We start from the raw sequence: 27,210 nt of genomic DNA, 5'->3' as shown, positions 1-27,210 counted from the left end.
AGTTTCAGCAAGGTGGGGGCTTTCTTCTACAGCCCTCCTGTAATTTCTCATGCACCCCCAGGAGCCTCCAAATCCAATGCCGTGATGCTATTGGACAGGACGATCTCACTCGATCGTCAGATTGATGACTTCCTATCTTACAGGAAGACAAGATGATGACTTCCTGTCTTACAGGAAGACAAGATGATGACTTCCTGTCTTACGGGAAGACGAGACTTGTCTTCCAGAGCTAAGTGCAGATGCCTAGTCCTCTTGTAGAGGGCACTTTAAGAGAGACACTAGTGACGGGCAGCCAGACTCTGGGGTCAGCCCCACTCCCTCCACGGACCTTCTCTGACCAGTGGTGGGACTGCATGTGTGCGTATGTATGCATTTATATCTTCCCTGGTTTCCAGAGGGATCCTAGGCAATTTAAGGGGAATAATTCTAACAATATAACAAAATAAAAAGTGTATTTAGATAAGAAATAAAAAATTTGGAGTTAGGGATAAGGCTAATATAATAACCCGTATTTTAAAATTCTGTGTACCGCCTAACGTGGGCCTTAGATTTGGCTCTAATCCCGACCTGTGACATGATTCACAGTGTCCATAGTAAAACCCAGCCATTTCTGACACTGAGAGCAGGGGGAAGAAATTCTACCTAGGAAAATTGTTTTCTGTGTAGTATAATGGACAATATCCTCACCAATATCCTCACAATAGACACAGCACGAGTCTCATCACGATCTTTCTTTTATTCAGTGATTGAATAAAAGGCCATTTTCTATGCTTCACAGTTCTGCCAAGAAAATGCCTACTGGCAGCACCGAGATTCCTGTTAGGAAGGAGGAAATGCAATCTGTTCTGACACCCCCCCCCCCCAAATGAACAACAGGCCTCACATTTCTGCTCCCTCCGGTCTGATCCTGCACATGAACTTACCTGGGTGTCTGGGGCCACTGAGGCTGTGGGCTTACCCATCCCTCCCACCTAAGGGGGCTGCACAAGGCTCTTGGGCTTGAATGGGCCCCTTCCCTTCTCAGCAGCTGGTCTTGGGATGGGGGTGAGTCGCTGTCCACAGAGAAGCACCCCACTCCCTGATTCTGTCATCTCGCTGCCCTACTGATAACCAAGAGAGCTGGGACCAAAGCAGCTTAATGGCTTAAGGCACCAGAGTCCCTACAGACGAGTCTGCAAGACCTCAATTTATTTTGCTTTGCTATCTTCAGAACGATGGGCTGTCCTGCTCTGCTGAAATGCGGCTTCTATTTGGGCCACGTCGTCCTCCCTCCCTAAATTCATTTTCACTTCAAGCTTTTTAGTGGTGTGTAGCGGGCTTAGAATCAGATGACTGGGGGTCCCATCCTGGTATTGCCACTCCCCTTGTCCCTCTGTGGAATATGGTGGCCTTAACTCCTCCCTCCTGGATTTAACACGCTTGGGTATTAAATGATGCTACGTGGGTAGAAACAACCAGCACAACTCCTGGCGCAGAGTGGGGGCCCAAGGCACATTTTTTGAAAGGGAAACTTTGAGAATGCGTATTTCTCCTCTCATCCCAGCACAGCTGCAAGCTCCCAACACAATGTACACACAAGATTGATGCCATTTCACTGGGATATTTGCCAGCAAGTTCCGGCTATGGATATACCTGATGAGAGCTCGAAGGACAACAGGCAAAGGGCATGAAAATCATTTGCCATAAAATAGTCTCTGAGAATAGAATCTGGGTGCACTTGCCTTTTTTTGTGGCCTGATTTTCAAACCCTCACTATATTAAATTGTGAGGTCAAGAGGAAGAACAGTGTCACAATTAAAATTATAGTTCAAGTTGCTACTATTAAGTTATTAACTTTTATATTTTAAAATTATAGAATAAATATAGCCTTGAAACTACCTAACCCACAGCACTGTACTTCAAAGGCAAATCTATGGGAAAGGCCACACTAAGGATCATTTTTATTGGTTTTATATACCCCAAACTTTTATAAACACATTTAATATTATAACTTAACGAGCCGAAACCAAACAACTGAACACACTATAAAAACAGCCCTCTCTCCCCGGAAACCGATATTAACATTGTGTATGTGTATGGATAAGTTTAACATTTTAAAATAAAAAATTACTAAACCCTAAAAGCTGGTATTTCTCACTTTTAAATTGGCAGTAGATTGTGATTTAGTTTTCCTGAGTGGAAACTGGCTCAGCTTTTAACCTTTGAAAGCTTCATATTTCAATATAATAAATGCAAACTAGGTTAAACCTGAGGTGTTTTTATTCTCTTATTAGAATCTTTGTTAACTACAAAATATAGGGCTGCCATTATGTTTTCATTAAAGCAAGTATTAAAAAAATTTTTTTTGATGTTTATTTTTGAGAGAGAGAGAGACAGGGTACGAGTGGGGCAGGGGCACAGAGAGAGGGAGACACAGAATCTGAAGCAGGTTCCAGGCTCTGAGCTGTTAGCACAGAGCCCAACGTAGGGCTTGAACTCACGAACCATGAGATCATGACCTGAGCTGAAGTTGGATGCAGCATCCCAGTACTGCAGATGGGAAAACTGAGGTTCCAAAAAATTAAGTGACTTACCCATACATTTTTGGATATATCTTGAAGGTAGACCCAGTGGGACTTCTAAAAGGATTTGATGTGGATGTGCAAAAAGGGGGAATCAGGGTGGCTTCTGATTTTGGGGTTGAGCAACAGGAAGAATGGAGTTGCTGTCCTTGGAATAAATGACTGAATGGGATCAAAATAGGAAGAAAGATGTTGAATTGAAGACACACTTGAAAAGCCTTAAAAACTGATGGAGACAATGGTCCCTCTGTGAGTGGAACTGAATTAATAAAGTCTAAACGTCTTGTCCTGAGTAGTTGGGAGACATGAATAAGACGGAATGGTGCAACAAAAGTCATCATCATTCTAAACAACCCCTGCAAATGGTTGGAAGTTGTATTCAGGAAACATTGCAATGTCGCCGGTAGCGTTGTCTTTAAATGGAAGGATAACAAGATTGGTATCTGTTCTATGCGCTAAGATACTATCGCAGTTGCTAACACTTGGTGATTTCTTTCATCCTGATTTGGAAAGATACCCATGACTGACAACTGCCATGCTTCCATGTGAAGTCTCTATTTCTTTAAGGAAAAAAAATACGTGTGTATTTTCTTTTATCATTACAATGAAGAGAAAGCAAGGAACTAGCAAGACCCTAGACCCCAAGATACATGACTTTTCCCAGAGAGGTAGTCTCCATCTCTGTGCTCATCTGGGTTAAGACTAACTAACCCATTCTCAGAGCCAGCTGATTAATCAAGTGCCTCATATTTGATAACCTACCGTCTCCCTTCCATTTCTGTGTAATTATGTTTCTTTAATGTTTTACGTTGCATGACTTTACCTTGTAAATAGTTCTATAATGAATGCTATAATTAGTTTAATAGCACTTTGACTACATTATATTTAAGGGTGTGCCCTCCTGCATCTTTTGGAGCCATGCCAAGGAGCCTTTGTGTAAAGGTACACTTGTCAGATGCCCCCACAACAGATTAATTGAGGGGCTGGAGCATGAGGAAGGGGCGTAACCTTGTAATACAATTTAAAATACTTATCAAAGATGTAGTACTTCTCTCTGAGATACATCACCAACGGACTCCCAGGTTACATAAGGCAAACCAAGGGGTCCTTGGCAAGGCCCATGTTGCCCTGTTCTCATTGGAGACCTAAAGAAGGAGCTCAGTGGGAAGTTTGAGCCTCCCACAAATTAAGCTACAGGATATCCTCTCCCCCTTCAACCGGAAAGGGGTCTCCGGTTCGTTCTGTCATGGCTTTCCGGGTCCCTGGGATAAACAATTCCCATTTCCATCCCTGGCAGGAGAGGTCTGTGATGGTGCTGGAGAAATGCAGGCTAGGGAGAAGTTGAGTTTATTTTAGCACAGCTCTCTTAAAAACTTCAGTGCAAAGCTGCACAGGTTCACAGATATCATGCTGGTAGAGCAGTTTTCCCTTTGGGGCATGTTCTAGAAGGAATTGCTGGAAGGAAATCCTCATGAATGTCCAAATTCAATAGATCGGCCAGCCATTACTCAGGTTTATCTCTCACATGTCAGCCCATCATTACCTCTGAATTTGCCCCTTGATAAAATCTGTTTGGGTGGTGATATGTTTTCACCTAAGGAGATATTCTGATTTAAACACACATCTTCCTGTAAATCACCGTATCTTCACTTTTATGGTTTCCATGGTGCCCTATTTACAGTCTAAACTTTGAAATAAATTCACCCACTTAAGAATGGACTGTCTAGCATATGAAATCTATTTGGCATAAATGCCACTCACGGAGGAAGTGAGCCTCTCCCTATGGTTTCGTCTGATCAAAACTGGCAAATAAGTCTTCTGGGTCAGACTTTGCCTTTGGAGGCCTTAAACTTTTCAGATTTCACTTTAGTAATCTTGTGGCTATCATAGGAGAGGTGGTGTGGGCTTCTGTACAAGAACCAGACAGAGACTTTGAAAACTGAAGTCTATCTAGTGACTCATTCATTCATCCACTCATTCATATATATGTGTATTCATTCAACACATATTTATTGAATGTCCCCAGTGCCAGCAAGGGGGGTTAGCAGACCCCCAGTCCCACCCCCCGATTGCCCTCAGAGGACTTCCAGTGCGGTGAAGTAAAGAGTCACATAATCTCATCAACTTTTGACATCTATAGAATAGAAATAATATTTATTTGCTATCAACCAAGAAACACTTTTAAGTGAACAAAATGTGTTTTTGCTTCCTGCAGCTTCTTCTTTCTGAACCCTCCAATCTTTTCTGGCCTAAGGTAGGTCCTGATATCTGTGCAAGTTATATGGTCATTAAACTCAATCAGTCAAAGTCACGGCTTGAGTTACAAAGATGTATTAATAAAAAACATTACCATATGATTATTAAAACAAGAACCATAAAAGCTAGCCCTCTGGCACTCAATTTTGCTCATACACATCGCAGCTTGAAGTAAATTGTTAAAAGTTAACAATATTGAAAAATTAGTAATGTTGCGATTTAAATATAATTAAAAAAAAAATCTGGTACTAAATGTCCTTGGGTGATAGCACCCAAAAGGAACAGTGCACACCTACTCAGAGCTTTTAAAGGACATAATAGCTCAATAAGCTCTATTGGCAAAACAAATCAATTAAAGTTGTAAAGCGTGTCTTTGGGAAGTTAGATGCAGCATTCTTTGAGAATCTGTTTTTTACAAAAATGGATACAATGAGCGGTGAAGTTCCGAGTCCCCACTGCCGAATTTTGCTTAGACTGCCCACAGCCCTGTGATTTGAGTGCTGATGCCCTTTACGGTAGAGAAGGGCCTCTTTCTCTCATAACCACCTGAAGTGTGGGGGTTGGGGGATGGTGATATTTATTTAACAAGGTACTTTAAAACAAAGTAATAGTTGTTATTGTCAAAATATAATATAGGCAAATACAGAATGAAAACAAAAAGTGAAAATTTCCTACCTTGTCCTCACTGGTCTCACTCCAACTCACCAAGACCACTCCTAGCTGTTTGTGTCCTTCCAGGACTTAGTGAATACAAGAAAAATAGGATAATGAAATTTAAAATACCTAAGGATATATATGAAAGAAAGCAAAACCTTCCACACCCTTCATATTTTAGGTTCATTTGCTAAAGGGAGCCATTCTTTTTTTTTTTTTTTAAGTTTATTTATTTTGAGAAACAGAGAGACACAGCTGGGGAGGGACAGAGAGAAGGAGAGACAGAACCCCAACCAGCCTCCACACCATCGGTGCAGAGCCTGATGTGGGGCTAGAACTCACAAACCTTGAGATCATGACCTGAGCTGAGATCAAGAGTCAGAGGCTTAGCCGACTGCACCACCCAGGCACCTCTAAGGGGAACCACTCTTAACTACTTTTCTTTCATATTTCTCCTAGAGGTTACCTCCATATATCTAGATATTTTGTTCATACCCGTGTTTCTTGTCAACTGTAAGTTGTACCAAGTGACTGAGAACAGAGAGCTCACCCTAACTACTTTCTCTTCTCTTGCTCTGTCTTCCTTCCCAATGTCATGTTCATTTTTAGTCCTACTGGTTAATTTTGTCTATTAAAATAATATACTTAATCATCTGTTTGACCCACTGGCTTTAGTCTTAATGTCTTCACTTCCTACCATGTGATTTGAAGAAATTTGAGCCCTTACGTGTCCCTCCATCTTTCTGCCTCTGCATCAACAACTTTCATGACTTTCTCATTATGTTATTTCACAATAATGAAGCCTGGCTTTTCCTTTAGTGTATTTGAAAAATTCAAAACCAACAACCACTATTATCATCTACCCATCTACTGAATTTAAAAATTTCGGTCGTCATAGTTTTAATGACTCTTCTCTGTTCCTTGTGTTCTTTTTTTTTCTGAGCATCTTAATGTTTTTAGCTAAATGGATGTAATATCTTTTCAAAACTCTAAATAGAATTTCTGAAGTGTCTCTTACCTTTGCCAAATAAGTTCTGAGATTGATTGTTGCCTTTTCCTGCCTTGTTCCTTCTTTCTGGTGCCATAACATTGAATGTTTATTGTTCATTGTCTGGTGGTCCTTCATTGTTAAGTGTCTGTACGCCAAAATCTGCTCTGCTTCTTCCTGGTTCATGGCTAGACTTTATTTCCCAGGTGTGCTTGCAGTTAGGTGTTTTGTCCAAGGTAATGAGCCCCCATCTGGTGGATGCTTTCAGAGCATGACCGTGACCACGACTCCTCCTTTCCCTCTTTCTCTTTTTCTGCAGGCTGGAGAGACCCTAGACACTGTGGGTTGATGATGGCTGAGTTGCCCTCCTGAAATGATTCAAGAGGCGGCTGCTGGATAGTGAGATGAACTTTGATGGTTCTCAAGTCACTGAATGTTCCGCATCTCGCATCTCGTTACAGCTTGTGTGTCTTGGGTAGCTTCTAGTTGTCAGCACTCCTGTTTCCCCTCCAGCCCTCTCTCCCTAGAAGAAAGGACTGACTGTAAGAAATGTGTGTGCCTTTGGGGCATGCTGCCTGGCAGGCTCCCTTTAGGGTGTCTTGGCCGGAAGGGAGCTAAATCTCTTTCTTATGCCAACACAAAGAGGTCTTAACTCTGGGTACCCACAGCCACCCTCGGTTTCCTAGATCTCCCCAAGCAATATTTTCTTACCCTTGATGGGTTGCAAGGGCCTCATCCTGATTGGTTGGAAGGCAACTCAGGCAGCTCACTGGTGCTTTTTGGATCCTGCTCGTAAATGGGGCCATATCCTGGCTGCATCCTGGCTCTGCTCTGCAAGGGAAGGGGTTTAACAATAGCAGCCAACAGAAAGTGCCCCCAATGAACCATGTTTTTTGCTTGTGGGTCCTTCCCGTGGACGCTAACTGTCTCACTCCTGTTCCCAATTTTCCAGAAACTCATCACTTTTTCTGGTCTGATGTTTCTTCTTCCTTTTCTTTTCTCTCAAGTTCAGTTGTGCCTTTTTGTTCTTCTTTGTTGTCATCACAATGGTGTTCGGGGAGAAAGGAGAGAAAACTTTTATATTTAGTCTGCCGACTTGTGTGTAGAAGCCAAAACTCATTTTTAGAAATACAGAGAACTTTATGTGGAGAAGGAATTAGGATTCCACTCTTCTCACTGAGATCTTGAAAATTAGTATTTATGGAGCAAATTGTTCTGTAATCTTACCCATTGGATGGTAGTAGTAATAAGTACCCCCAAGTGCCCCACGCTTCACTGGCCTCTACATACAAATATGTCCACCTCAACATAAATATCCAAGTTCAGGAACCTCTAAATCCTGACTTGCACATGTAGGGAAACCCAGTTCCATGGTGTTTACTCTCTTCAAAACATTTCTACTAATTTGCAAGAGGTGTTTTACATGTTTTCTTGAATCAGTATAGTTGTTTTCTGCCAAGCCAGGGCTTTGCTCCTGCTGGCCCTGACCAAACAACACGACTGCTACCTTGGGGCTCTTACGGGGGGAATTCAGACCCTCCTGGCTGGGCCACTTTGCTGCTAGTGCCAGTTGAGCTGGCATTTCACCACCTCCTTAGAGGGGACACCTGCCAATTCATGTTGGCCAGCAATGATCTTGTGAAGTTGGAAAGCAAACATTCCTTCCTTCTCTGTTGTTCTCAATTAGAAGGGGTATCTCTCACAGCAGGGTTGCTTTAGCGTTAGAATTTTAAGAGAATTTTCAGGAATGGCTATTTCCTCTAACATAAGCCAACAGTGGAACTTCTCCATTAGCACAGGTTGCCATCTTGGTGCCGATTTGCTTTAAGATTCAACATTTGGCTAATGGTGTTCTTGACCCTCGTGGTGCTGGGACTGCTGGGCGGTCTCCTATGAAGGGAGAGGGCAGACACTCCTTGTTCAGTTAATTTTTGATTGAAAAGGGGGAGGTCAGATGGGCGGTAGGGACCTCAGAGTGGAGACTTGGGCCCAAGGCACTCACGGCTTTAGTGAAGAAACTCTTCCAATTCACAGGAATGACAGTTAATTCATGGCAGCAACATGTACAGAATCCCAGCCCCTCTTTAGTTCTTAGGGTCTGTTTGTTGCTCAACTTGGCTCGTTCTGAGCCTCTCCTTTCTCTTGCACAGAAACTAGCTCTGTCACCCACCCTTCTCCCAAACCGTCAGTGCTGATTTGTCTTACACCAACTGCATGTGGAGTTCAAGGGTCCCTCCATCTCCCAAAAGAACCTCCCCTGACTCCCAGGCGAGCCAGCAAATGCAAACAGATTCTGAGGAAGGTGGCGTCACACCTAGGTTCCTTAGGCTTGAAAGGAAGTTCTCTTTTTACAGACATCATTTATCCGTTCTCTTGTTATCATTTATATATTACCAACTTTCCCTGACTCTGTGGGATAACTGAACCATAAAGCAGCTCTCAAATATCAGGAGAGCCCACTAGTAGCCAGACAGAAAGAGCTTTATTACATAAAGTGCTCCCACCTGGGCTATGAACAGGGAAATGTCTGGAATCTAAGCCTGTGCACGAATTTCCATATTGGAGCCACTATTTTCTCCATGTGGTATAGGGTTCGGTGTCAGGTGCTCTCTCCTGGGAATCAGAGTACCTAGGCTCTTTAGTAGCCAAAGACCATCCCAATAAACAGCCAGGATCCAAGGTCTGCCACACCCCCTGGGATCTTCCATTTTCAGGGAACACCCACCTCTTTCCTATTACAGTGAGCGGTAAGATATCAGAATAGAAGCGACTTCCAGTGCTAGCTCTGCCAAGCTCACTCACAACGTCGAGAGTTTCATGCAGTCTTCTCAGATCTCCATGTCTTCATCAATAAACTGATGGACTTGAACTAGATCACTGGTTTTCATCTCTTAAGCTACAAACCCTTTCTTCAGACAAAATCATTTGTGGAAGCCCCAAGTACAAAGCATATAAAAGCACAAGACTCCAGGTGAAATCAGAGTGGGGATCCTGGAGGTTGCTAGCTTCCCTTCCTTCCTTGACACTGTGGGGGTCCCTAAGCACCCCCAGGCATGCTCTAGAATGTGTTTGAGGTCCCTTATAGCTTTAACATTCTATGATCTCAGATAATAGTAGGGAAACTTTCTTGGCTCTGGATAACGAGTGGCAAGCAGAAATGCCCTGGGATTTTGTTTGAGCTTACTTAGCCCGGTGCTCGGAATTGCATGCAGAGCCCCAGAGGAGGGCCTGCTGTACTCCACTTATAACCCTGTCTTAACTAACTACATCTACAAAGACGCACTTTCCAAATAAGGTTACATTCTACGGTGCTGGCGGTTACCTGTCAACATATGGATGCAGAAGGGAGGGGGTGATGGGCTGGGGGCGGGGAAGAGACGATCCAACTCATAACATTCTGTTACTTGGAACAAATCATTTCACCCCTCAATAGCTTAATACCTGTGACTCTGGGTTGTGGTGAGATGAGACAGGTAAAGTGCTTACTTAGCATAGCAAGCTTTCAGTATTAACTGGTTTTGGTTTCATTCCCAGTACTTCTTTTAGAGAGTCCCTCTTGGATTTGTTTTGTTGCACCTGTATATGGGGTCCACGTCCCTAGGGGACCATCTGGAGTGACTTCCCAGACCCTCAGATAATTTCTTTGATAATCGTTACCTTACGGTTGCATGAAAACACACCTATTATTTTTTTTTTTTGTCTCCTTATCCAGGTTCAAAAAATGATATTTGTGTTCTACTCCCAGCTGAGCTTTGAATGGGTAACTGCATGAAAATGGTAAATATAATATGGCTCAGTATTTGGCTAAAACCCACACACAGAGCAAGTGGGGGGGAAAGCCAGGTCCCTCTCACTCAGCCTTTTGAGTTTTCTAGAATTTCTGGGCTTGATTGCTTTGTTACGTCTTGTTTTGTTATGATTCGTTTTTTTCTTTTTATATATCCTTCCCACGTGGGAACACACAGAAGTATGTCACCCAGGTCTATGCTCCCAGCATATGTGATTCTTTTTGCTGCCTTGATGGGCCATAATCCTACACGTGCTGTCATTCTGTGCCGTGTGTGTGACGGCCTCACTTTTTGCGATTTCGTACCCACCTCTTTTTCAGAGGATAAGTGTATTTGAGCATACATCCAGAGTTCTGATATCCAACATAAAGAAAAGCATTCCAGTGTTTGTTATAAGCCTAATCCGAGATGTCTTCCGTGCGGACTGGGAGGAAGACAGGGTAAGTAGGCATGGCTATTTGACAAATAGGTTTCCGATTGCACGACGCTCATCTCTGGGCTTTTATAAATCAGCCTGACGTGGGGTTCTTTCTGCCTGTGTGTGTGTATTTGTCATTTCTGCCAGAGGAACAAAAACGAGTCAAGCAGACATGACTTCTTCTGTATTTGGAAAGCAGTGAATGGATCCTTGTAAAATAACCTCATGTCAAACTTCCTTGCTTTGGGTTATGGCTATAAATGTGCCATATGGACTAGTAGATTCTTTTTAAGAACAAGGGAATAAGTTGAAACTTTAAAATAAGATGAGAGGCGCCTGGGTGGCTCAGACTGTTAAGTGTCCGACTTCGGCTCAGGTCATGATCTCGCAGTCCGTGAGTTCGAGCCCCATGTCGGGCTCTGTACTGACAGCGCAGAGCCTGGAGCCTGCTTTGGACTCTGTGTCTCCCTCTCTCTCTGTGCCTCTGTCACTCATGCTCTGTCTCTCTCTCAAAAATAAGTAAACGTTAAAAAACCTTTTTAAAGATGATAATAATATGTGGTGTGTTTATTCTCTTAGCACACAGAAAAGCCCCATCAAATTCTCATTTTATTTGAGGTTTTCTACATATGGTGAGATTCAAGAGATTTCAGTAGAGTTGGTTTGTGCTCATACTTTTTGGCAAAAATTAAATGTGATTTCTTCCTTTTCCCAGTTTTAATGAGATATAATAGACATATAGCTTTTTTTCCTTCTGGATAAATCACACATTATTCAAAATAAGCATGAAAAAGATAATAATTCAAATGGAAAGTGAAGTCAGTGAGAGGAAAGAGAGGCCCTGGGAACATATCTGAGAATATACAGCACAGATGCAGGAGAAGGGGGAAAAATCACGAAAAAAAAAGATTTGTATTTAAACTTCTTTAAGGGGGTGGGCTAGAATGAGAATAAGAAACTGTAATAAAAATTTTATAAATCATTCCTCTCGTTCAAAAGTGTCACAAAGTGTTGTTTTAAGACGGTATCTTTATCCAATAATTTTTAAAAAGATAGCGGAAAAAGATAGCCTTGGGGGAATTACAGCTGCCCTCCAAATGCCTGCTTCCCTAAACATTTACTCTGATCAGTACAGAAAACACAAAGACCATCTAAATCCTATATAAAGTCATTGCTTTGGGAACATTACTGACACTTGAACATCTGTTCTGAGAGGAGCGGAAGTCCAGAGTTGTGGGGGTTCCTGAGTTCTAGGATCTCAATACGTATATGAACAGAAGTGATAATCCATTCATGATACGTATAATATCTAATTTTCATAATATGCATATTATGTATAATATCTAATTTTCATAATATGCATATTATGTATAATATCTAATTTTGATCTTTCGTATTCACTTGCAACCTTTCCTCTGGAACATCAGACGTTACGGAGAATACCGAGTCCATGTGCGTGATACCACAACGTACATCTGCCAAATAACTCAGATGTGTGACAGAGTGTTTATTTTTGAACAGAAAAAAGTCTCCACCTTGCACGTTTAGGGCATCCTGACGTCCACCCGCCATTGATGAATAGGTCCAAACACAAGGACTTCAGCTGCATATCTCACTGTTTCGCCAGATGCTGACTTCATATTCACTGTTGCCATTACAGATAATGAGTTTCCCCCCATTCGAATACTTTCATTTAAAACATGTACAATATCCTCCGTAACCTTCAGCCACACTGTGCTTACTGAACTAAAGCCTTCTATTTCCTTCTGAATAGAAACGCCTCCTGCCCAGACCTTGTGCGGCTAGGGATTTGAGTGCAATAGACAATTTCAAAGACTGCTCTTTCTCCTTAACAATTGGTGCATTAGGCTAAAATGTTCACACGAATGCAATAGCAACAGAAGGGGTTCGCGGCGTTGTGACAAGGCCCTTCTTTTACCTGGGTCTGGAGCATGATGAATGAGCATTAGCAGAATATTCTTCTGGCCCTTAGGTTTACCTTGGTCTTCTCACAGAATTCAAATTGACATTATACTCACATTTCTATGGTATTTATTACCGTGGTCATGATGTGAGGGCTTTTTCAACATGAATAGTATAAAAGAGGAAGCATATGACTGCAAAGAGACATTATTGCACGGGGGGGTTGGTGTATAAACAAATGAGAAGAATGGACGGCATGCTCATAATAGAAATTGAAACCTCCTTATTTTGTCCCGATTGTCTACCCTTCCTTTTTAAACAACCTTCCTTTTTTCTAGCTATCAATACAAAGTTCTTTTTGGTAAAATGAAGTGCATTCATGCTGCTTGAAAGAAGCTTTTAAAGTTGATCTGTGCCCACACAAAAGAGAGGCAGTGCTGGGTCCGACCAGTTGAGGAAGCAAACTTGGTCAATGTTCATTACTCATGGCTCGACACGCCAGCCTCCATATCGTTTTGTAAAGGATCAGATAAACTTTCCTCGTGATAAACAACTGAAATAATTTTTCTTAGCTGTCAGCTCCCTTTCTCCCTTTCCCAGCCTGTTCCCACACTCTTCCCTGCTCGTAAAAGCAGCCGAGCGCAGCTCTTTGGTCTGATAAATGGGCTCCTTTCAACTGGTGGCAGGCTTCAGGAAAAAGAGATAATCCTGGATAATGTGGACACAGTTTTCATTTCATGTCACCCAATTAAACTGCAATTATCCGGAGTGCAACAGCAGAAAAACTGGAAAGAATGGCCGGAGAATGAGGCGCGGAGGCTCCCTGGGATTCTTTATACCACGCGCATCAGCCTAGATTTGTTCTGTTCTGATAATAAAGTGCCGGCCTAAGCACTCAGCCACACAAAACCGTGGCCAGACCAGCTGTATCCTGTAGTTGCACATGAAATGCTCCCACAAATTCTGTGAGAAATAGCAGTTCAAGTCCCAGTTGCTTTTTTATTCAAGTATTTGCATCCAAAGCCAAGCTCTGCACGCAACCACGCATCATCCCCTTCTCGGCACCCCGGTGTAGATGTGCCTTTCCACAGACAGAGCCGGGAGCATCTCAGACAAGGACAGAATACCTTCCCCCTCTAGGACGGTCTCAGCACCATATGAAATATCATCCTGAGAACCAATCATGAAACAATAAGAGAGTATGAATAACTCTGTTATTACAAACTCGTTTCATAAATCATGTAGAACTGTATTAGTCTCAGGTCTGAATACATGTAAAAATTTCGATGAACAGCTCGCTCATCAGTTAGGAGGTTTTCCTTTCATTTAAAAGTGATGATATTTAGCCCGGCAAAGAACTACAACTATGGGATGGGAAGTGGATACAGGGAGCCAACCTCTTACATTTACAAATTATGCCTTTTTTCAGATTTTTCCAGTAGTCTAAGACATTGGACCTTCAGTGGAGGAGATTTAAAACAAACAAACAAACAAACCTTAAGGGTGAGGCTTTCATGTAAATAATTGTGGCCCTACCTGTAACCACAGTTGAGAGATTAGTAATGGCAGAAGTCACTGGGGGAAAAACAATGCAACAGAATGAAAATGACCTTTGAGCGTGACATTGTCAGAATACAGCACAATAAACTAAGACAGGTTCCAAACTCACAAACTTCCAACTAAAATTTTCATTACCGATAACATAAATCTTTGGATTTATTAATAACTTCCTCAAATAAACTGTACAAGTTTACCAGCTGGTCTATTTAGTGATGGATCAACTACTTTAATCTTAGAAAGTGATTCTCTCGTGTGCCGTTTGGCTTTCCATCTCTTCTTCCTTCCTCTGTTTGAAATGGATCCCGCCTTGATCTTTTCCAGAATAGCCATCTGTGGCTCCTAAAGGTGGTAAATGTGACAGAAGAGTCACTCAAAGTCGGTTTTAGCCAGAATGGCTTATGTGAGTGTAGCTGTCACAGAGCCTGGGGCCCCGCCCATATCCCCGGGCTCTGGCCCCACAGGGATTCAAACCCTTCTCTCTTGGCCCGTCAGAAGCTCAGGGCGCTCTCTTACCCCAGACCCTCAAACAGATGTGGAAGAGCACGCTCTTGCCATCACACAGGAAACATGTAAAACATTGGAGAATTGTTGAGATAAATTTGAATATTGATTCATTGTTCAATAATCATAAATGCAACAGTAATCCCAATGATGATACTAACACGAAGCAGCATGTATGTGCCTTCCATCCAGGCTCAAAGCCCTAGAGGAATCCAGGCCAGGATCCCATCCTGTGTAGCTTTATGGGAGAACCCACACAATTACAATAACATAATGACACTGTGATAATAATAATAATAATACCTTATGTTTATCTACTGCCTATCTCTGGGAAACCTAAAGCAATTTAGAGATGTTAATCTAATTAAACTCCAGGTCCCTGTCAGACAAGGAGGGGGCTGGGATTTTTTAATTCAAATGCTGTTTAGGAAATGATGGGAATGCTAGCATCTACCACCTCCCTCCCTCCTGGGTATTTGTGAACATAAAGAAAAAAAGATAGGTTAGATTTAAATCTTCCAGCTACACGGAAGAACAATGATAATAGTAGAATATAATAATACTGTTTAGATCACTTTTCATCTGATATACTTGTCTTTCAAATTATGGGTTGAATTCATATCCTGTCTTTGTTCATGAGAGATTTTCACAACGCTCCAACACATGGGAGATAAGGTGGTTGTGTTCTAGGGGAGACAGCCATCCCCTCCTGCTGTAAAACCTCCCACAATTCCTTCCTCCGTTCCTCCCAGGGCAGAATTTCCACTTCCTGAGGACATCCTTCTAGACATTTCACAGAAGTAGATTATACAAACCCAGATCCTTTGAAACATTGAATTCAGAATATTAGAAAATACTAATAAAGGGGCCCCTGGGTCACTCAGTCGGTTGAGCTTCTGACTCTTGGTTTCAGCTCAGATCACAATCTCAGCATCGAGCCCCCCCCACCCCGCCCCCTTCAGGTTCCGCACTGACAGGGCGGAACCTGCTTGGGATTCTCTCTCTCCCTCTCGCTGTCTCTTCTCTGCTTGCGTGTGTGCATGTGCACGCTTTCTCTCTCTCTCAAAATAAACAAATAAACTTTAAAAAAATTTTTAAAATTCTAATCATAGTGAAACTGCTTTTGGTTTAACCTGGTTCTACTCAGATTAAATAAATTGGCTAAGTATAAAGTAACTCCCTTAAAATACTATACATTAAATAGGCAAATTCAGTGTAAAGAGAATTTATGTGGGACCCTTTCCCTTCCACTGAGTCAGTGGGCCCCTGACTTTAAAAGGGAGAGTGAGCTCAGCCCTCTGGCTCCTGCTGTCCCTGAAGGAGTGCCCTGGAAGAATGCAGATGAAGTAGGACACCTGTTCTGTGTGTGTGTGTGTGTGTGTGTGTGTGTGTGTGTGTGTTTCAGGAGACAGGGGGTGAGGGCATCCTGGGCAACTTTCCAAACCTTGTGCAGCTGCTTAACAAATCCACTCCCACCTGAGGGCTGGAAGCTGGAAGAGGTAGAAAGCTGGGTTTTGATCCATTTGCCAAAAAATGTGAGCTGGTGCCATGAAGCTTGCGGGGATCAGAGAAAGAGGATCCTGGTCTCCTCTGCTCCCCACCATGGGCCTGAATCAGGAGGAGGAAGCAGACCCAAGAGCACAGTCATGTCGTTACATGTTTCTACTCTGCTTCCTACAGCTACTTGACCATTGGCATGGTATTTAACCTCTCCAGACCTCAGTTTCTTTACCTGTAAAGGGGAGGTCATAAGCCCTTCTTATGAGATAGCTCTAAGAATTAAATGGGATGAGGGGCACCTCAGTGGCTGAGTCGGTTACGCACCTGACTCTTGGTTTCCACTCAGGTCATGATCTCACGGTTTGCGGGATCGAGCCCCGCATCAGGCTCTGCACGACAGCACGGAGCCTGCTTGGGATTCTCTCCCCGCTCCCCCACTCACACACACACTTTCTTTCTCTCAAAGTAAATATTGGGGGGGGGGAGAATTAAATGGGATGAAACATGTAAAATGCATAGTCCTGACACATTCAAGTACGGACCAATAATAGCTATGGCTATTATTAGTGGACTATATTTGTGGTAGCGAATGTCCACTGATGCTGGACTGGTCAAATGAACTATGTAAAGCCATACCACAAGAGTTAGATATTAAACTGGAATAAAGAACGTTTCAATATACTGCTGTGGGGTGGTTGGTAGCTATACTGTTGAGGTTACAGTGGTGATAAGTGTAGGAAGTATGCCATTTACCAGAGAAGTGGAGACTTGCATTTTGTGTGTATATTTATATGGTTTTTAAAGCAATGGCAGACAGGGGCGCCTGGGTGGCTCTGTCGGTTAAGCGTCCAGCTTCGGTTCAGGTCATGATCTCATGTTCCATGGGTTCAAACCCCACAACGGGCTCTATACTGACAGCTCAGAGCCCAGAGCCTGCTTCAGATTCTGTGTCTTTCTCTCTCTCTTTCCCTCCTCCACTCACGCTCTGTCTCTCTCTCTCTCTCTCTCAAAAATAAACATTAAAAAACTTATAAAAACATAAAAATTTGATTAAAGCAATGGCACAAAACAGAAATGGAGAAAGCTGGGGGAATACGGACTGGGGAATGAGCTCCTGTTCATGCTTTGGATTGTTACCAAGAGGTCTTTCAGTTCTGTGCCTCTAATCTGTTGCTGATGTTGTCATCTTTGTCGTCTGTTTCAGAAGAAGGAACTTGAGTTTACAACCTTAGCGACTGTAATGCTTTGCAAGTTGGGGGACACCCCAGGTTTTCTGCTACCCACTACGACAATAGCCTTAAGAGGGAGTGTTGTCTTCAGTAGTTGTCAACTCACGGATTTTCTTGTTGGAGGGTAATTGGTGGACCATCTCTCTCCCGGACTTTGCATTGATGATTTCCATCTGGCTCCTAATTTCTTTTCGATGTCCTTGGGCAAATGTGAAATATTCCCTGCAGCTTTTGGCAGCCTTGAGTCTAGAGCAGGGGTCAGCAAATTACTGACCAAGTAATTCATTGCCTACTTTTCGTTACTACGTTCAGTATCTCCTCTTTTATATGGTTAAAATCTACCATAAACAAGGTTTTTCTTAAAGAATAAAATGGGAGCCGTCGAAGGCACACATACACAAAATCTAGACTGCAGAAAAGTAGCGCTAGTGAAAAGGCATATTTTCTATCAGTTATAGTTTTAAATGCTTGTATTAGAAAGAACCAAAGGCTGAGAATTAAAGGCATAAGAATCCAATTTAAGTTAGAAAAATAATAGTAAAATTATCCCACCCTCCCAAAGTGGAAGGAAGTATATGGTAAAGGTAAGAGCAAAAATTAATGAAAACAAGGATCAACAAAGCCAAAAGTTGGTTCTTTGGAAAGACTAATAAAATTGACAGACCTGTGGTAGAATTATTCAAGGAAAAGAGAAAGAAGGTACAAGTTAAAAATATTAGGACTGAAAGGGGGACATAACTAGATGTAAGAAGAAATTCCGAAGAACATAAGAGAATACTAGGAACAATTTTATCAACATATTTGAAAACTTGGATGTGATTGTATACATCTTTCAAAAATGTAACTTAGAATATCTGACTCAAAGAGACTAGAAAGGGCAAAATGTCCTACAATTATTAAAGAATATGAATAGTAACTTAAGGCTTTTTTCCCCACACAGAAACATCGAGTCCAGATAATTTTTTTTTTTTTTTTTAGAGATAGAAAGAGAGCAGGGAAGAGGGACAGAAGAGGTAGAGAGAGAATCTTAAGCAGGCTCCATGCTCAGTGGGGAGCCCAACACAGGGCTGATCCCCTGACCCTGGGATCATGACCTGAGCTGAAATCGAGTGGGACACTCAACTGACTGATCCACCCAGGTGCCCCAGATAATTTTTGTGAATTGAATTACACCAGTCTTTCCAGTAACAGGTTTCATTTCAATTTTAAACCAATTTTTCCAGGGAAAAGGCAAGAGGAACTATTGTCCAATTTGTCTGATTAGGCTAGTAGACTTTATTTTTATTATTATTTTTTTAAAGTTTATTTATTTTTGAGAGAGAGACAGAGACAGAGTGTGAGCAGGGGAGGGGAAGAGAGAGAGAGAGAGAGAGAGAGAGACAGAGACAGAGACAGAGAGACAGAATCTGAAGCAGGCTCCAGGCTCTGAGCTGTCTGCACAAAGCCTGTCACGGGGCTTGAACCCACAAACTGTGAGATCATGACCTGAGCTGAAGTCGGACACTTCACCGCTTGAGCCACCCAGGCACCCCTAGGCTAGAAGACTTTAAATTAAAAACTTGAATAAGATTAGTATAAAAAATGAAAGTCACTAACCTGTCTCACTTATAAACACAGATGAAAATCCTACACAATACAAATACATTATGGATAAATTGAATTTGTCCCCCAAATGTGCAATTGATTTAACATAGAAATTTCATTATTGAAATTATTCTCATTATAGCTTTGAAAATAACAAAATACCCATTCATGCTAAAGGGTGGGGAAAAAATCTTAGTCAAATAAGAATATAAGAAAACTTCCAATATCTTACAAAAAGATCCTCATAAAAGGTCTCTGTCAAAAACCTATCGTGAACATTTTTTATAAGAGCAAAATATTTAAAACATCTTTAAAAGTAGAAACAAGAGAAGGAAGGTAATTATTACTATTTAAACTCAACACTCAACATTTACTAGAGGCCCTAACCGAGCTATAAGACAAGGTAAAGAAATAAAATTTTAAAAAGATGGAAAGAGAAGAAATAAAGCTCTCACTAATGATATGATTCCATACATAGAAAACTCAAAAGGATCTACAGATTGCTAGAACTAATAAGGGCATTTATGGAGGGGCTGTATATAAGATCAAACATTTTTAATGCCTTTTAATAACTTGGTAACTCTAATTAGAAACCCTAATTTAAAAAAATGCCACATCACTTACAATAATAAGAAATAGAGAAAATCTATTAAAAATGTATAAAACTTAAATAGATAAATGGTAAGATGTATTATATTCATAGGTAGGAAGAGTTCAAGATCATGAATATATCAATTCTCTAAGTTAATCTATAAATTCAAAGCAATCTCCATCAATACTCCAATAGAATTACTTGATCTACATAACAAACTGCTCCTAAAATCTATATAGAATAACAAAGAGCCAGGAGCAGCTAAAATCCTTCTGAAGAACAGTATTCTCGGGGGGGGGGGGGGGGGGGGGGGGGGGGGGGGGGGGGGGGGGGGGGGGGGGGGGGGGGGATTTTCCTACCTGACTTATTAAGACTTAAAGTTACAGTAATTAAGACAGTAATGGAATAGAACAGAGATAGGAAAAAAAAAACCCACCAATGCAACTGAATAAAGGATCCTTTAGAAACAGCCTCACATCTATATGAAAACTAGATGTGGTACACAGATCAATAGAAAAATGAAGGAAATAGTCACTAAATAGTCAATTAATAAACTACTAAGAAATTGGACCTCTATTTTATGCCATGCACAAAAATAAATGTTATATAGAGTAGATGTTAAATACAAAACTTTAATGTTATCAGAATAAAATATAAAACACCTTTATGATCTTAAGGAGCAGAAGAATTTGTTTTGAAAGAAATGAAAAGCACTCATCAAGAATAGAAAAAGACTTACAAATTGGGCTACATTAAAATTAAGTTCTAGTCATTTAATTGTAAAGAAAGTGAAAACGAAAGCCACTAACCAGGGAGTGGGGAGAGGTAAGCTATTTGTAGCATATTTATAAAAAAAAAAGGAATTAATAAGGGCACCTGGCTGGCTCAGTTGGTTAAGCGTCCAACTCTTGATGTCAGCTCAAGTCATGATCTTGTGGTTGGTGAATTCCAGCCCCGCGTGGGGCTCTGTGCTGACAGCTCAGAGCCTGGACCCTGCTTCAGATTCTATGTCTCCCTCTCTCTCTGCTCCTCCCCTGCTTGCATGTGTTGTCTCTCTTTCTCTCAAAATAAATAATAACAAATAAATTTTAAAAAAGGAATTAATAACTTGAATTTATAAAGAACTTTTGAAATGGTGAATAAATACAAAGACAACTCTTCCTTACTTGTAATAAGGGAAACACAAATTAAGAACACAATGAGATACTATTTTGTAACTGTTGGGTTGGCAAAAATAAAAAAGTTGACAATGCCTAGCATTTGTGAGGAAGTAGAACAATGTGAAAGAGGTAAAGATTCAAAAAACATTTTGGAAAACAAGGTAGTATTATTTTTGTAAAGTTGACTAGGCATGAGCTTTATGACCCAGTTCTAATCTTAGGTATATGCCCTAAAGAAAATGTGTATATACCCTGGAAAAAAGATGCTTCAGGAGAAATGTACAAGAATGTTCACAGCAGCCCTGTTTGTAAAGATGGATGAATAAATGGATAGAAAAATAGATAGATAGACAGATAAGCAGATAGATAGACACAAAGCATGCAAATGTTCTTGAAAGAGAAAAGAAATAAATTATGATATATTCCCATGGTGGATACTATACTGCAGAGAGGTTGAATAAGCTACAACTACGAATTCCAACATGAATGAAATCTTACAAATATAATGGTGAGGATAAAACCAAGTAGCAGAAGATAGCACAGAGTTTGATATTATTTTCTAAATCTCAAAAACAACCAAACTTTTAAAATGTATTCTTTATGCACTCATATCAATCAAGACAAGCAAGGGAATGATGGCTACAAAACTAAGAATTATCATTGCCTCTGGATGGGGAAGAGGAACGTGGTCAGAATTCCATTTCTTGGGTTGGGTGGATTTCACAGGTGTTTATTTTATTTGTGGATTTGCATTACACATATTCTTTCATACATATTGAATATTACATATTAAATTTTTTTTAAATGTCTATTTATTTTTGAGAGACAGAGCATGAGCAGGGGAGGGGCAGAGAGAGAGGGAGACATAGAATCTGAAGCAGGCTCTGGATTCTGACCTGTCAGCACAGAGCCCGACGTGTGGCTGGAACTTAGGAGCCCTGAGATCATGACCTGAGCTGAAGTCAGACGCTCAACTGACTGAGCCACCCAGGCTTCCTGAACATTACATAATTTAAACATTGTTTAAAAGCTGAAAGGAAAGGATTACTTTTATATATCATTTATACTTTTTAATATAATTTTACGTAATTTTATTTTCAAAAATCACTTTAACATTTTAACCTGTTGTTTGTATTGTCATTTGTATTGGTAGTAGGAAGAAGAGAAAGAAGGAGTGAGGAAGAGGAGGGGAGAAAGAACAAAGAGACTCCAAGGGGACCTGGAAAATGAAATGGACAGAGCCAGGAGCATGCACGGGGTGAGGGAGTGAGTGTCCCACTCCCCGAGGCAGCGGAAAGGAGGAGGCACGGAAGGATAGTTCTGTTTGTCTGTCGTAGTCAGAGACAATTTGGCCCTAGTCCAGAGTGGGAGGAAATGGAAGGTCCTTCAAACAGAGAGAGGAAAACATGGTTTTTACTCTTCCCACTATTTACACTTCCCCCTCTTCCTAATTCTCTAGGTCTTAAAGGCGTCTGTCTTCTCAGTCCTTGTCATACTTTCCCAACGTGCATAATAATCCGTCTCTTGTTAACAGTGCTCAAGTTTATGTACTGTACATTCCTGAAGGTAGAGATAATGTGTTTCATTCATCCTTATCCTTAGTCCCGAATCTGACACATTGAGGGAAATAGTAAAGTAATTAAATCATAAATAAACAGCTCTGGAATGGGCAAATGGAAAGCGATACGTAACTGACCCTTTATATTTGTATCCATTATTAAGTTCAGTGTTTCCAACTTGGGAAAGGCAAACTAAGCTGAATTTTTGCAAACAAGATCATTATGTAACATTTTACAATATGATTTTAGATCCCATAATCACATCCTCCACGGTCCAGACACCAACAGCTTTGAAATGAACTGCCAAACTATCCTAAATTTGTCAGAAATTTCATGCATGTGGTTGAAAGGAAAGCTGTGTTATCACCATCCAAAGTGCCAAAAAAGAGATTTTTTCACACGTTTTTGTGATTTTTTGAAAAAGTTTTAAGTTGTGATTTTTTTTTTTTTTTTTTTATAACTAGATGCCTTGCTAGGCGCAAAGTGAGAGTTAATAACCTGGATTTCTCTAAGATAATAATAATATTGACCAAGAGTTCCTGCCTCTCTTAACCCTGACATAAAATACTTTAAGCTGAAGACGCATGTTAAAACACATTTTGGAAAACAGTCTAGGGAGGTGCTAATTTTTCTAATAGCAGATTTATAGTAAGAGCCTGGAAGCCCAGATTTATTTCCACCCAGTCCAACAGCGAATAATTTTGAATTAAAAATGTATTCAAATAAAAAGGTAGATTGGCATTGCAATGCAACAGAATGGAAAGGACATTGGGATGTTGGCTCTTATTCTAGCCCTGTCTCTAACTGGCTGTGTAACTACTAATAAGTCGTTCAAATTCTCTGGGTCTCAGCTTCTTGATATAGAATATAAAGAGATTGAACAAGCACATCCGTACTTATCAATACCTGGCTTCAAATAATCAAAATAAAGTGTGCTGCAAAATTTCGTTTTGCGTACGTGGTCAGCCCAACGCCTGTGGAAGAATCTGTTCCAGGTTTGCTCGTGTCTGAAAACGTGGTCATCCATTCTGTTTTGTTTTGTTTTGTTGTTTTTTCTCAGTAGGACCAAGGGTCAATTTTCATTCTTCTACCGTAGCGAGCACTTCCAAAGGCAGAGACTCAAGAGGTTTGTGTTGGTGGAGAACCCTTGCAGGCACTTATGGCCCCCCTCACTGCTGCCCTGCTGGCCCCCCAGGATATGGACTCCATGGCTGTGAAGGCAGAGACGCTCTCTGGACTGTTCTGGGCAGGAAACTGGCTGCCAGAAGTGCTTAAGAAGGCATTTTCCACAATAGCCACCCCATCCTGAGAACAGGGACACTTCCAGCTTTCATTAATTTGAATGCAGCAACTATGTGAAGTTTACATTTTGGAGTGTTTATGTTTTCCCTTAAGAGCTGTTGGAGCACAGAATCCCCACTCTATCGCCACAGACAAAAGAGGAGAGGGCTGAGGACATTGTTTAAAATCTTGTGCCTGTGCTATGAAGAATTTGTATACTAAAGAGCCCTTCCCTGGCCGTCAATTTGCTTCTGTCCCTTAAGGGAAAGGAATATTAAAGTCCTTTCTAGCACTTTTGAATTTTTTATTTGCGTAGAAAAATGAGTGTCACTTGTCTTTCTAATGGTTTGATCTTTCAGTCCTGGTGGGACTGTGGGGTGAGGGGCAGGAGGGAGGACGCAATCCGACTTTGAGACTCCAAATCTCTAACCTCTGCCTCCTGATGTTCACTGTCAGTCACTTTAATGGTCAAAGGAATGTCACAATTAATTTTAATTACCCCATCCATGTATTTATTGACCATTCACAATATGTTAGCACTGCCCAGGGTTCTGGGTTACTATAATAAACGAAGAGCTGCCCCTTAAAGAACCGACAATCTACTGAAGGAAAATGACAAGTAGAGAGAAAATTACAATAAAATGTGGTAAATTCAAAGATGTGTGTGTGTATGTGTGTGTAAAATATGTATATTCTGAATTTCTCCTGTGAGTCATGAAGAAGTTTTGAATAAATGGAAAGACACACTCTCCTCTGGTAAGATTCCTCATCCTAAATAAATCCATCCTCCCTTAATTCATCTCTAAACTTATCATAATCCAACTTAAAAGACCAGCAGGATTTTTAAAAAATTTTTTCTCAGTGTTTATTTTTTTAAGAGACAGAGTACGAGTGGGGGAGGGGCAGAGAGAGGAGACAGAATCTGAAGCAGGCTCCGGGCTCTGAGCTGTCGGCACAGAGCCCAACACCGGGCTCAAACCCACGAGCCAGGAGATCATGACATAAGTCAAAGCTGGCCGCTTAACTGACTGAGCCACCCAGGTGCCCCTTAGCAGGATTTTTTAAAAAAACTAATTAAGCTATTTCCAAGTATCATATAAAAAGTAAATGTTTAAAATTAAAAAAAAATTTTTAATTAAAAAAAAAATTTAATGTTTATTTTTGAGAGAGAGACAGAGCATGAGCGGGGGAGGGGCAGAGAGAGAGGGGGACACAGAATCCAAAGCAGGCTCCAGGCTCTGAGCTGTCAGCACAGAGACTGATGCAGGGCTCAAACTCATGAATCATGATCATGACCCAAGCCGAAGTCGGACACTCAACTGACTGAGCCACCCAGGTGCCCCTAGAAAGTAAATGTTTAAAAATACTCAAGAAAACCTTAAAATGTTTAATAAGGAAGAGGGACAAGTCCTACAAGATATTGAAATATATTATCAAGCTACTATAATTGGTATGAATACACAAAGCAATGGACCAGAACAAAGTCTGGAAAGAGACTCAAAGACACGTGGAGCGTTGGTATAAGATAAGGTGACATTCGAAGCAGTAGGGAAAAGATGATCAATTTGTTATCATTCACAGATTTGGCAGATACGCAATTCCAGTACAAAGCTCATGTCAGCTCTTTCACTGGCTGAGACTTGACGTGATTTTACTAAACTGGTAGATGCTGTTGGATTAGTAAGCTCTTGTACGCTCTAGCAGTTTGGATGGAAAACGGTCCCCAGCTGGCAAAGACTTTAGTTTATGTCATATTGAGTTAGTCTTCCTCTACAGATTGGATTTTTCCAAATTAAAAGTGATTATTGCATTTCTTCTTAATCGGTTTATAGTTTGTAAATGATCATAAATGTCTCTAGTGTGAAAGGATTACTTTCAGTTATTTTTCATATAATACATGAACTAGAAAGCTAAATTTAAGTCTTTCCCATTTGATCTCAAAGAGTGGTTGGAATCTGTAAAAATATTTGACCCATTGAGATATCTATACATATACTTAGTTTCAAATGTGCCAGAAATTATGCAAAATGTTGTAGATCCAGCACTGGAATTACTAGTTGCTCTGACTCTAGTAAAAATTAAAGTCAATGGCACCAAAGATTATATAATAAAATTTGACAGTTCTGTGTGAGAGAACAGAGCCTTCCATCTGGCTTGTGGTGAGGCAAGCTGGTGGTAAATGGACAAAAATGTCAAGAGCCATTTCCCCAGTCGATGATATCTAACAGTCATGGCTGTAGGTCCACTGTATATATAGATTGTCATGGGATAGTTACAGTTTCTGAATCATACACACACAGGTAATTTTTTACTAAGGCTGAGTCTATCCGAGCGACAACAAATAACAGCGTATTGATAATTGTCAATGGGATTTGCAGAGATCCTAGTGATGGCCCCGTCTACACAACTGTCTCGATAGCGCCAGTCCTTCCTGGATCTCAGGAAGACGATACAGCATGACCAAAAAAAAAAAAAAGAACAATTTTAAAGTCAGCAGGAATTGGGATCATTTTCTGGTGCTGACGCCTGACTATTTGACTACCTTTATTACACAGGTAATTCACATTTTCCTAACCGCAAACATGGGAATACCTTCCCGGCTCAGTTGCTGTAAGAACTAAATGAGATATTTATGACAGAACAATAATTCTGAAATGGTAACTACTGGTAAGTCACTCACAGGAACCTTACTTCTGCTCATCATTCCCATAACCTCCAACACTATAGCCCTGAGGGTGAGGCTCACTGCCTCCTGGAGGCCAAATGAAAAGCAGATGATTGCCTTCTGACTCCCAGAACAGATGCTGCAAACCCAGAGCACAGTTTCCCTGTTCCTCACCCTCACCCACTGTGTAGTTTTTTAAAATTTTCCCTTTCATCCCCAGATGAAAATTATACAGAATCTTCAGGTTGAATGTGTTTTAGCAGTATACCTAGGATTCTATAAAATAGCTGATTACAAACTTTTCTTGTAGCTCCGTTTGATACGTGGGAAAGATGAGTGGCATGGCCAAAGAAGATGGAAAGGCGAGGCACGGAAGAGAATTAGGAAAAAAAAAAGGGTAAAAAAATTGATTTGAAAGTGAATCTTGTGTGTCTATTCCATGAGCAGTTACAAGTCCATACTCAATTCCAAACCAGACATTCTCATTTGGTTACATATTTGTCTTTTGGAGAAAGCAGCTAAGCTCTGGATGGCTATATTCCCATTGGAGCCACTTGAGCCCAAATGGTATCTTCTTGGAGTGTTTAGTCTCCTAATCTCACCTGTTGCTAAGACTTTTTCCAATTATCAGTGTAAATTTGACTAGAATTCATCGTGCTGTACCTTTTATACAAGAAGTCAAATAATTACTTATATGAGAAAAAAGAGAAAGTTAATAAGTTACTATATGTTATCTAACATTCTTGTAATCTTTTTGTAATATATACATGTATCTAATCATCACATTGTACACCTTAAACTTTCATGTACTATACATCAATAATATGCGCAGAAAGCTGGGAATAAATAAATAATTCACTGGCTAGCCTGATAAATAATAGAGAAAAGGCACAAGTAACCAAATTAGGAATAAGAATGGGTGAATCACCTCCAGATGCTGAGAAAATTAGAGAATTATGACAAAATGCTTTGAAAAGTATTTAAATTTGGT

At 40.8% G+C, this 27,210-nt stretch overlaps 1 long non-coding RNA gene across 1 annotated transcript; it reads left to right on the top strand.

Annotated features, from left to right (window-relative positions):
• Positions 1–214: 214 nt before the first annotated feature.
• LOC122231059 lies at positions 215–22,364 on the top strand. The gene is made up of 4 exons (XR_006208171.1): positions 215–361; positions 4,777–4,815; positions 10,172–10,236; positions 21,868–22,364. It is a non-coding gene; the product is annotated as an uncharacterized LOC122231059 (long non-coding RNA).
• The last annotated feature ends 4,846 nt before the right edge of the window (positions 22,365–27,210 follow it).

The sequence above is a fragment of the Panthera tigris genome, chromosome A1 (genome assembly GCF_018350195.1).
Source record: "Panthera tigris isolate Pti1 chromosome A1, P.tigris_Pti1_mat1.1, whole genome shotgun sequence".
In the NCBI taxonomy this organism is placed as follows: Eukaryota; Metazoa; Chordata; class Mammalia; order Carnivora; family Felidae; genus Panthera; species Panthera tigris.
This window is presented reverse-complemented; position numbering and strand designations above follow the sequence as displayed.